The 9,412-nt window shown below is 39.4% G+C and overlaps 1 long non-coding RNA gene across 5 annotated transcripts in view; it reads left to right on the top strand.

Moving 5' to 3' along the window:
• The first annotated feature begins 348 nt into the window (after window positions 1-348).
• LOC149319477 (uncharacterized) overlaps window positions 349-9,412 on the top strand; it is a 34,670-nt gene continuing 25,606 nt past the window's right edge. For 2 of the 5 annotated variants that reach the window (XR_016279865.1, XR_016279866.1), the window contains exons 1-2: window positions 349-462; window positions 4,716-4,768. This is a non-coding gene — a long non-coding RNA (uncharacterized LOC149319477). Of the gene's footprint in view, window positions 463-4,715; window positions 4,773-5,365; window positions 5,515-9,412 lie in introns of all 5 variants that reach the window. The other 3 variants (XR_016279867.1, XR_016279868.1, XR_016279869.1) reach the window with 3 other exon arrangements.

Below are 9,412 nucleotides of genomic sequence, written 5' to 3'. Positions count from 1 at the left end.
CCACTTCCTGTTACAGAATATTCAGCAACGACTCCGCTCTAGGAAGGTGGTCCTCCAATCTCTATGGTATCACCATCCACTTCCTGTTTCCGCTCTAGGAATCTTGATTTCCTCTCCTCTCTATAGCGGTTAAGTCTCTATTAAATCTCTGAATATCTCTATAGTCTTTTCCTATCTCTATGTTCTTTCTATTCCACTCCCACTTCCTGATAGAATATACTCAGAGCCGGCTCCACTCTAGGGAGATGGTCCTCCAATCTCTATGGTGTCACCGTCGACTTCCTGTTTCTGCTCTAGGAATCCTGGTTTCCTCTCAACTCTTTGATAATCACGAGGGTGCCTCTCACTCCAAACAGTGCTCCTCCAGTGCAGCCTCCTCCCCTGTGCCGCGTCCAGACACCAAGGCCACACAAGACAAACCTCCTCCACAATCACACAGCTGGGACCAAGGAACACAGGCAGGTAAAGCAAAATCTTCACAGTTAACTCTTTGTGTTCCTGAAGGGTTCCAGGGGTGGTAGGTATCCGATTACTTTTCCAAACAAAGAATGGATGGGGGGAATCCCAAGGCACAGCCGGAAAATCCAAAATAGTAAACCCAAGGAAACACAGATTCGTGGGCTGTTAAATAAATTGCCTCACTCTCTTAGAAAAAGAGGACAAAATAACAAAACGTCCATGATGAAAGATTAGCTGTGTCCTCTCAGAGATCAGATTCATATAATCTTCAAAAGATACAGTTCAGGGTTGAGAACTTTCCCAGACTTTACCTTCCCAGTTGTTATGTAGGCAACAGAGGCAACAGCTCCTTCTTCAACCACAAGATGATTAGACAACAAAATTAAAATTGGTGGCGTCCTTGTGCAGAGTAAACTCTGCTACTTAACATGCAGCCGTGGAATGCTCACCGGCTCCGCTTCACCTTACGGAGACAACTCAGGAACCTCCTCACCCCTCACTCTCCTGAGCCGATCTGCTTTCACAGCCTTGGGGTGAAGCACTGGAGCCTGACAGGGAAGCTATTTGTAAAGAGCATACAAATCTCAAAAGCAAATCATGAGAGAATTGTTGATTTTTCATTTAAATATCTAATGCATATTGCTTTGACACAAATATAAAAACAATGTAGTGAGTAGGTGGGTTTCAATGACCTCTCAATGTATTTATAAAAATGTGGTGGAAAACTATTTACACCACATATTTCCACGTGGAACCCTGCTGATTAGGTTTATGAAGCTGAAGTTAGTGGGATTCTGAAAGAAATAAATTGGCAACAATATAGTAATGCTGATCTTGATGAGTTCCTGATCATGCATTGGGTCCCTTTCCCATGTGAAGCCTAGGGCAATTGCCTGCTGTGCCCCCACCTTAAAAAGACTGTGGGCTACTGGCACTGTAACCTTTGAGGCTGCTGCCACACTTCAGAAATAAAGTAATTTTACACCACTTTAATTTCCATGGCTATAGAATTAATGCTATGAAATTCTGGGATTTTAGTTTGTTGGGGCACCAGAACTCTCCGATAAGGAAAGCTATATCTCACCCAACTACAAATCCCAGAATTCCACAGCATTGATGTGGCAGTAAACGTGGTGTCAAACTGCTTTCTTTCTGCAGTATAGCACCAGCCTGCGGCATTTTGCTTTGGATCTTAGAGTTATCTTTACTTAGTACAAAATTCAGAATGTCACTCCTTAAACTCCCCCAATTTCATCTGTCCTATCCAGAAAATCATATTTGACCACACCCTTGACCATGACTTCTATTTTTCCAGCAAACAATAGAAACCTCATAGTTTTTTGTGGGTTTTTCGGGCTATGTGGCCATGTTCTAGAAGAGTTTCTTCCTGACGTTTCACCAGCATCTGTGGCTGGCATCTTCAAGATGCCAGCCACAGATGCTGGTGAAACGTCAGGAAGAAACTCTTCTAGAACATGGCTACATAGCCTGAAAAACCCACAAAAAACTATTGGATGCCGGTCATGAAAGCCTTCGACTTCAGAATAGAAACCTCATTTTACTTTTTCACCTCTTTGAAGCTGTAATTGGGATGTGTGTTTTTTAAAAAATAAAAGAACTCATTTTAAAAGTTCATTCCCTTTGAGTATGAAATAAAATCAACACCTTCTTACATTGTTCACTAAGGACTTGAAACTCTGCTTGGAGTTTTACCACATTTTTTTCAAAGTGAAAAATTATATCAGGCTGATCTGTGACAACAGGAGAAGAAGCTTGAATAAAGTTTAATAATGAGATGGCTAGTTGAGTGCACTGGTGGCACTTCACAAGATAAGGGTAGGCCTTGAAGCAAAGTTAGCCATTGATTAGCTTGCCAAAATGGAGTACTTAAAGTAAAGTGCAAGTCAACCAGGAAGAGGCAAGTGGGTGGTAAAAGAGACAGTTTAGTGAAGAGGCCACTGTTGTGGTAACATACAATGTTAATATTTTCTCATTATTTCAAGTGAGAGGATATGGCTCTTTCTAAAAGTAAAAAGAAAAAGAGGTTTATATCATGAATACCAATTAGTAAAAGAAATCCAGGCACTTAGTTGTCACCACGGATATGAGTTTCTCTAACGTTCTGGAAGCCTTAGTGCATAGTAATTGGGTATAATGCAAATATGCTGATTGCAAATTAATGCATTTTGAAATGGTAAATGACATACTGGGAAACCTTGTCCCTCTACATGAAGAACAAGGTAAATTCTGAGCAGAGCAAGGAGCAGAAGAGTATCCAAATACTAAAGAAGCACATTTACTCCAGGGGGAGATGATTGTAACATACTAAATGTATTGAACTGAGGGCATGTACAATTATTTTTGCATGTATACTGAGAGAATGATTTCTGAAAATGCAGGACAGTAAAGATTTGATCATTCTTTCTTCCTAATTGATAAATGCTCAGTAGTCAAAACGCTGACCTAATAAAACCAATAATACAAAAGCATAAACTGCAGGTTCTTGCTCCAATACTTGCTGTGGAGTGTGGGTACAGTGAATTCACTGAAGGAAATGTGTATTCCAAAGTATGATGGTGCTTTTCTATTGCTTTTCTAATAATTGGAGCAAGAAGCAACTAATGAAAATCAGATATGCTCTTATTTTATGGTTGGTTTCTTCAGCTTTTTTATTATAAAGCAAATGTTACAGTAAGAGCAGTATTTAAGTTAAAGGGCAAAATGAATAGGGGCTTCCCAATAGTCCAGTTAAGAAAGAGTTCAAATTGAATGCTGATGCTGGTTTCATCTGGAGGCCACATTTCTAACTGTCTATTCTAGCCATACTTCTGAACCTTTAATAACAAAAAAAATGCTTTAACTGCAATAGCTGCCATTTATGATGTACTACAACATCTCCTCCAATACTGTGTGACTTTCCAGATCAAACTAAGCGGTGATCGTTGTTAGCATTAGGCAAGGGCGAGATGATTAGGCCAGATTTTTGGTGCTCAAACGGCTGCTGTATTTCAAAGTGCTAGTGAAGAGAAGATAGACCAAAAACAAGAAATCATTAAATGTAGTCCAGGGGTCAAAAATGACAAGAAACACAGAACACAAAGAGCAGAGTCAGCTGAAGAGGATGAACAATTGCAAAGTGCTAAGAAATTTATAGGTGTCTCCTTCTGCATTCCAGGTGGTTGATCAATGAGGGTGTACAGACCGGCCATTTAGGCTGGCCTGGGGGTGGAGTCAGCACTTGGCATTCACATGATGCATGCCCTGATTCTACCCTCAGGCTGGCATGACACCGCACACTGCACCACACAGTGGGCAGTGTCATGGTGTCATGGCTCCCCTCTGGTGCTGTATCTACACGACACAGCACCAAAGGAGTGCAGAAAAGCCATGGCACCAGCAGCTATAGTGCCCTTTCCATGGTGCAGAAATGTAGCTATACCTCTGACCCACTCCTGAGAATACAAGCATTGTGCAACATGATTCACCTCCCTGATTGTAAGTCACTTTGTTGCTGTGTGTCTTCAAGTAATGGTGACCTCAAGTCACAGGGTTTTCTTGGCAAGATTTATTCAGAGAAGGTTGCCATCCTCTGAGGCTGAGAGAGTGTGGCTTGCCCAAGGTCACCCAGTGGATTTCCATAGCCAAGCAGTTATTCAAACCCTGGCCTCCAGAGGCATTCTCAAACTAGTATGTCATACTAGCTGAGGTAAATACCTAACAGGATATCAGTTATGGTTTAAAAAAATAAATAGATAAATAAATCAGGACTAAGATAAAAGAATGAGCCCTTCCATCCAACAGTTATTTCTGTCATTTGACATAAACAAGGGAAGTAAAATTATTTTTGCTATCTTTTAAAGATACAAAAGAACTATTAGATTAGAGAACTGTTAAGTTAGCATATTTTAGGGCTTTTAATGTATCAAAAGAGCTTAATATTTTAAGACATATATTAATGTCTGAAGGAACATAGTTCCTTTATTTTGTCTCATCCAAAATCTTCAGTACGTATCACTGCACAGCACAAGGATCGTAGTATTATAAATACATAATTTTGTTTACATTTTTCCTAATATGAACATTTTTGCAAGCATTTCCCCCCCCCCCCCCAATATATGTCTTATCATGATTCCCTTGATGACAGTTTTGTACCTATACTATTTTTGTGCCTGTATATATTTTTTGGAAATGTCTGAAATTTTGTATGCATTTTTTTTAAAAAAAAATCATAATACTGCATCATAATTGCCTTCCAGGTTGCACACCAGCTTGAGGAATGCAAATTAGGTTGATCCCTAATAAACTGAAAGTAGGTAGGAAGATGTATCTCTTCCATTCTTAATTATTTATACTGATCAATACAGAGAAATGGTTCAGGCATGAAATGGTAAAGTTTAAATAAATAGGTGCGAGGTTTTTTTTTTTCTGTGAAAATATTAGTGTCAGCCTTCCCTAAATGGGGATAATGGGAAGAGGAGAAATACTGTCAGCATCCACATCATCCCATAAAATCTCCCACAGATTTCTAAATCAGAGGTCTCAATCCAGCATCAAGATTTATAACCTTTCCTTCTTCCTCTCCATTCTCTCCAGCACTTAAAACTGCTCTTGAAGAAAAAAGGGAAACTGAAGTTTTTCCCCATTTGTGCTCACAGAAGCTGCTTCTGTAAATGTAGTGATTCTGTTGGTTACCAGCCTGAAGCAGATTATGAACCTTCCCCTCTCTAAGAAGCAGGTTGCCATTTTCCCATTGTGGTCCCTTTCACACTGCACAATTAGAGCGCTCTGATTCCATGTTGACTCCAATGGCAGCATCCTATCTAATCCCAAGATATGTAGTTCAGTGACACACTAGAGCTCTCTGGGAGAAAATTCTAAATATATTTTCCTAAATTGCAAATCCCAGGATTCCAGAGGAAGTTGTTGTGCCAGTTAAATTGCCATGACATTATATGTGCAGCGTGAAAGAGCCCCTGGTAACTCTTTGGAGAGGACATGATTAACACCATGCTGAGAATTCAAACAGAGGCAGTTACCCACCAGTAGGTACACCAGGTAAGGAGATAATACAGAACAGACATGAAATAATACAGTACCTATTCTGATATAATGTATGACTTATATGATGATCAATTGTGCTTGGTTATTTTGGGAAGTTAATGATGGATAAGAAATGAGAAGAAAGAATGTAATTTGTTGGATATATTGCATTTCATGGGGAAATATACTGAATGAACAATCCATTATAAAATACTAAATATACAATTTATCTCGATTAACTCTTGAATGAATTTCTGTTCGGATTAAAAAGAAAATGTGTGGTTTTCAATAATGTAGGTAGTGTACTGCCAGGTGGAATGGCATCATTTCTAATTACTTTTGTATGGATAAACAGATCAAATCAGGGATGACTGATAATTCTTTAGTTAATATTTCTCCAAAATAAAAGTGGAGGAAAAGAGAATAAGAGGGAGAAGAAACAATGCCACCTTTCACAATAGACAGCTTTTTCAAAAATCCAAAAGCATTAAAACTCTTTGGAAACAGACCTAAAAATAAGCAAAGAAATGAAATAGAACATTAAAGAGAAAATAATAGGATGGAATAACAGGAGTGAAGGGAGGGGGGAGCAAACTGTACATAAATGTAGATCAATAGAAATTATATTGACATATCTGAAATATAATAGCTGGTAACAAGGACTGACACAGAAACTAAAATTAAAGTGTTTGACATCACTTGAACTACCATGAATCCTTTAATTGCCTACATCATCCTGGGACTTGTAGTATGGAAAGCTAATCAGCCTGGTCTGTCAGAGAGCTCTGGTGCCTCACCAAACTACAAATCCCAGGATTCTGTAGAATGAAGTCTTGGAATTAAAGTGGTGTCAGACTGCACTAATTATATGGTCTGGCTATACCCAAGGACAATGTACAGACAAAGGGAAGGAACAGAGATACATCAGGAAGAAACTAAGAACTGGGATGAAAATGGCCTTCTTCAAGTGGCCTTGAAGTGTTACCCTCACCAAAACTCCCTGAATGCAAGTCCATGAATTTCTCCAAAAGTCCCTGAATGGGTGTGGGACTTCCAGCATGGGGGTGGGACTTCTGGGTCAGGGGGTGGGACTTCTGGGCCAATGGGTGTGGTTTTGGGTCAGGGGGCAGGGTTTCCGGGGTGGGAGGTATGTCAGCCATTTTGGGGGGGATCCTCCATGTCGGCCATTTTGGGGGGCCAGGAACTTCCAGGAAAATATTAGGTTTGGATTCCCCATAATTATATTTGGAAGAACGCTTGAATTCCCAGAATCTTCTCTGAAATGTGGCAAATCCCCCAAATGGCCCTGAAAGCTTTAAAAAAAATCCCTATTTCAGGGGAAAATCCCTGAAATTGGCAACACTGTAGGCTGCAGGCACCTCCCCTGATGTAGTGAGGTATTTATCACACTCTGGCAAGAGTTAGCTTACATGTGGAAGATTATTAAATTGTTTTAAGTTTCTTGTCCATATAATCAGGCCTCAGTAACAGAAACTGATTCCATGGAAACTGACCAGACAATGCACTGAACCTCCCCACACACACACACACACACACACACTGTGTAACAAGTATGGTGTCAAGTTCTGAATGAATGTGAACAAGATTTTCCTTGAGGTACCCAGAAAATTTTCTACAGCAGGTGGCCATGGATTCCATACCTGAACTCTCTTGGCCTGTCCCAAAGGACTCCTCACTACTTGAAATAATCCTGCTGGGTGGGATGTTGAGGTTGCAGTACTACTGGTGTAATATGATTTTGTGGCCTTCTCACTGCTGCATAGCAGCACAATAACAGTATTTACTGATTTCCAGTCACATTATTCTTAGGTTGTAATACTTTTTCTTCCCACTTATTAATTCATATCTATTCACATTTTCATCTGCACACACTTTTGTGCACATTTGCTCCACTGTCTTTGGATGCATTTCTCACCTGTACACATTTCTATTACTCACATTTCTTTAAAAAACAAATGCATGGTTTCACAAATATGACATAGACATATATTTCTGAAGGAAGGTGTGCATTGATTCATGACAAGTCCCAGGTTATTTGGATGAAAATCTTGAAGTTATCAACATTCTTTCTAAACCTTAGTAAAATCACACATGATGAAGTTTGGATTCAGAAGGGTCATGCCTAGGTTCTGAAAGCCCTCAGAACTTCCTATTAGCTCTTAAAAGTACTTATTTACTTTATTATTCCAGTTAGTGAGATATCATACATGCATAATAATGCTATCATTGTATTCTTATGTATTGAGATTATCATTTTATTTTCTGTGGAAACAAAATTTTATGCAAAATGTTTTGTTTTGTCTTGTTTTGTTCTGCTTTGCATTTTTGGGGAAATATCTACTGTGCTTTGCTGCCAATTTCATTGCCAATCAGTTTTCTCACTCAAATTTTTTTAAAGTTACATGCACTTATGTATGAGTAATTGGGAAAGAATGCAGAAAGGTATATGTATTCAGATACTTATCTGAATAGCATTCTCATTCAAAGTATATAGGTAAGGATGGACAGCATCCACATTTGAACAGGAACACAGGTGCGGATGCTGTACATTGGCAGCTGCATTACTTCCAGACTGACGTCTCCATTCACATGCTGCCCAGATTAGGTAACTCAATGTGGTTAGCCTGAATCAAAAGTGTACTGGCCACTTGCCTTAAGTAAGGGAGGCATGTTGTTCCTTCTTTCCTTGCTCCCCAGCAACAGTCTCTGAATCTCTGTAAATTGGGGAAATGTTTTCCCTGGGCTGGAATGCCACATCATAACCTGACCTGGCCTTGGTTCCAGTACAGCAATATATTGTTCTATCTGTATCAAATTCTCAAATTGGCTACTTGCATTAGATGTCACAGAAAAGTGTTTCACATGTAATTTCTGATGGTAATGTAACCTCTGTCAACAGAAACTAGGGATATTCCTAACACCAAGTGCATAGTATTATTTAACTGAAAGAAGGGAAATTGTTACTGTCCTTATTCTAATGTCCTCATATTCTCTAAGAGCACCATCACCTTCATTAAAATATGATGAAACGGCTTCATTATTTCCCAGCAATACATGTGTGCTGTCATGCTATGTTTGCCCCTCTCAGTGGTGATGGGTTCTGTCACTTTAAGTGCATTATGGGGTTTATTATTAGCTTCAGGGAAAGACACTTGGGAGTCTGTCCCTTTCCCAGAATTTTTCAGAATTGTACTTGCATAGCAACCACACACAGTGTGAACAACTCTATCTGGTTTAATAATCCCAGATTGTTCTAGGGGAAAAAGAAGACAACATACAAGACCTGAACATTATTGTTAACCTGCTGAATCTGATTAATGTAATTAGCATTGCATTCTGCCTGGTTGCTCTCAAGGTGGGATGTACTAGATAAAACATGTTGGTGAAGGAACTGTAAAGCTACAGCAAGTACAGGGAAATGTGTTCATTTTCTTATCTGAGATAGAAATGCATAAGTGCATAATTCAGCTGAAGGTTTGTTTAACATGAGGGTAAAAGAGATTTTGCAGTGGCAAGGAAAACCACATATTAGATATCAGGAAAATGTACGTGAGGGTAATGGGAGGAACACTAGAAAAGAACATGGGAATGAGTTGCCTGGTAACAGAATGTGTGGGATTGGAAAGGGGGATTGAATATAAATAGTGGCAGGCTCAAATAGAGTGGCAGGCTTAAATAGCTCTCTGTACAAACAGCCACAGATGATTTGAGAGTACTGTTTAAACTTGTGGAAGGTCTGTTTCTGACAGAAGTGGAGTGTGCTATAGGGGTTATTCTGAGAAAAATACATGCAGCCCTATATATGCTACAGCTTTCAGAGCACATAAAATCCTGATTGTACCTATCCTGCACTTAGGAGAAACAAATCTCAGTGCTGCACAAAGATTTCTTC

The sequence above is a fragment of the Sceloporus occidentalis genome, unplaced genomic scaffold (assembly GCF_023333645.1).
Source record: "Sceloporus occidentalis isolate IW3139 unplaced genomic scaffold, rSceOcc1.0.p SCAF_2, whole genome shotgun sequence".
NCBI classification, from domain to species: domain Eukaryota; kingdom Metazoa; phylum Chordata; class Lepidosauria; order Squamata; family Phrynosomatidae; genus Sceloporus; species Sceloporus occidentalis.
This window is presented reverse-complemented; position numbering and strand designations above follow the sequence as displayed.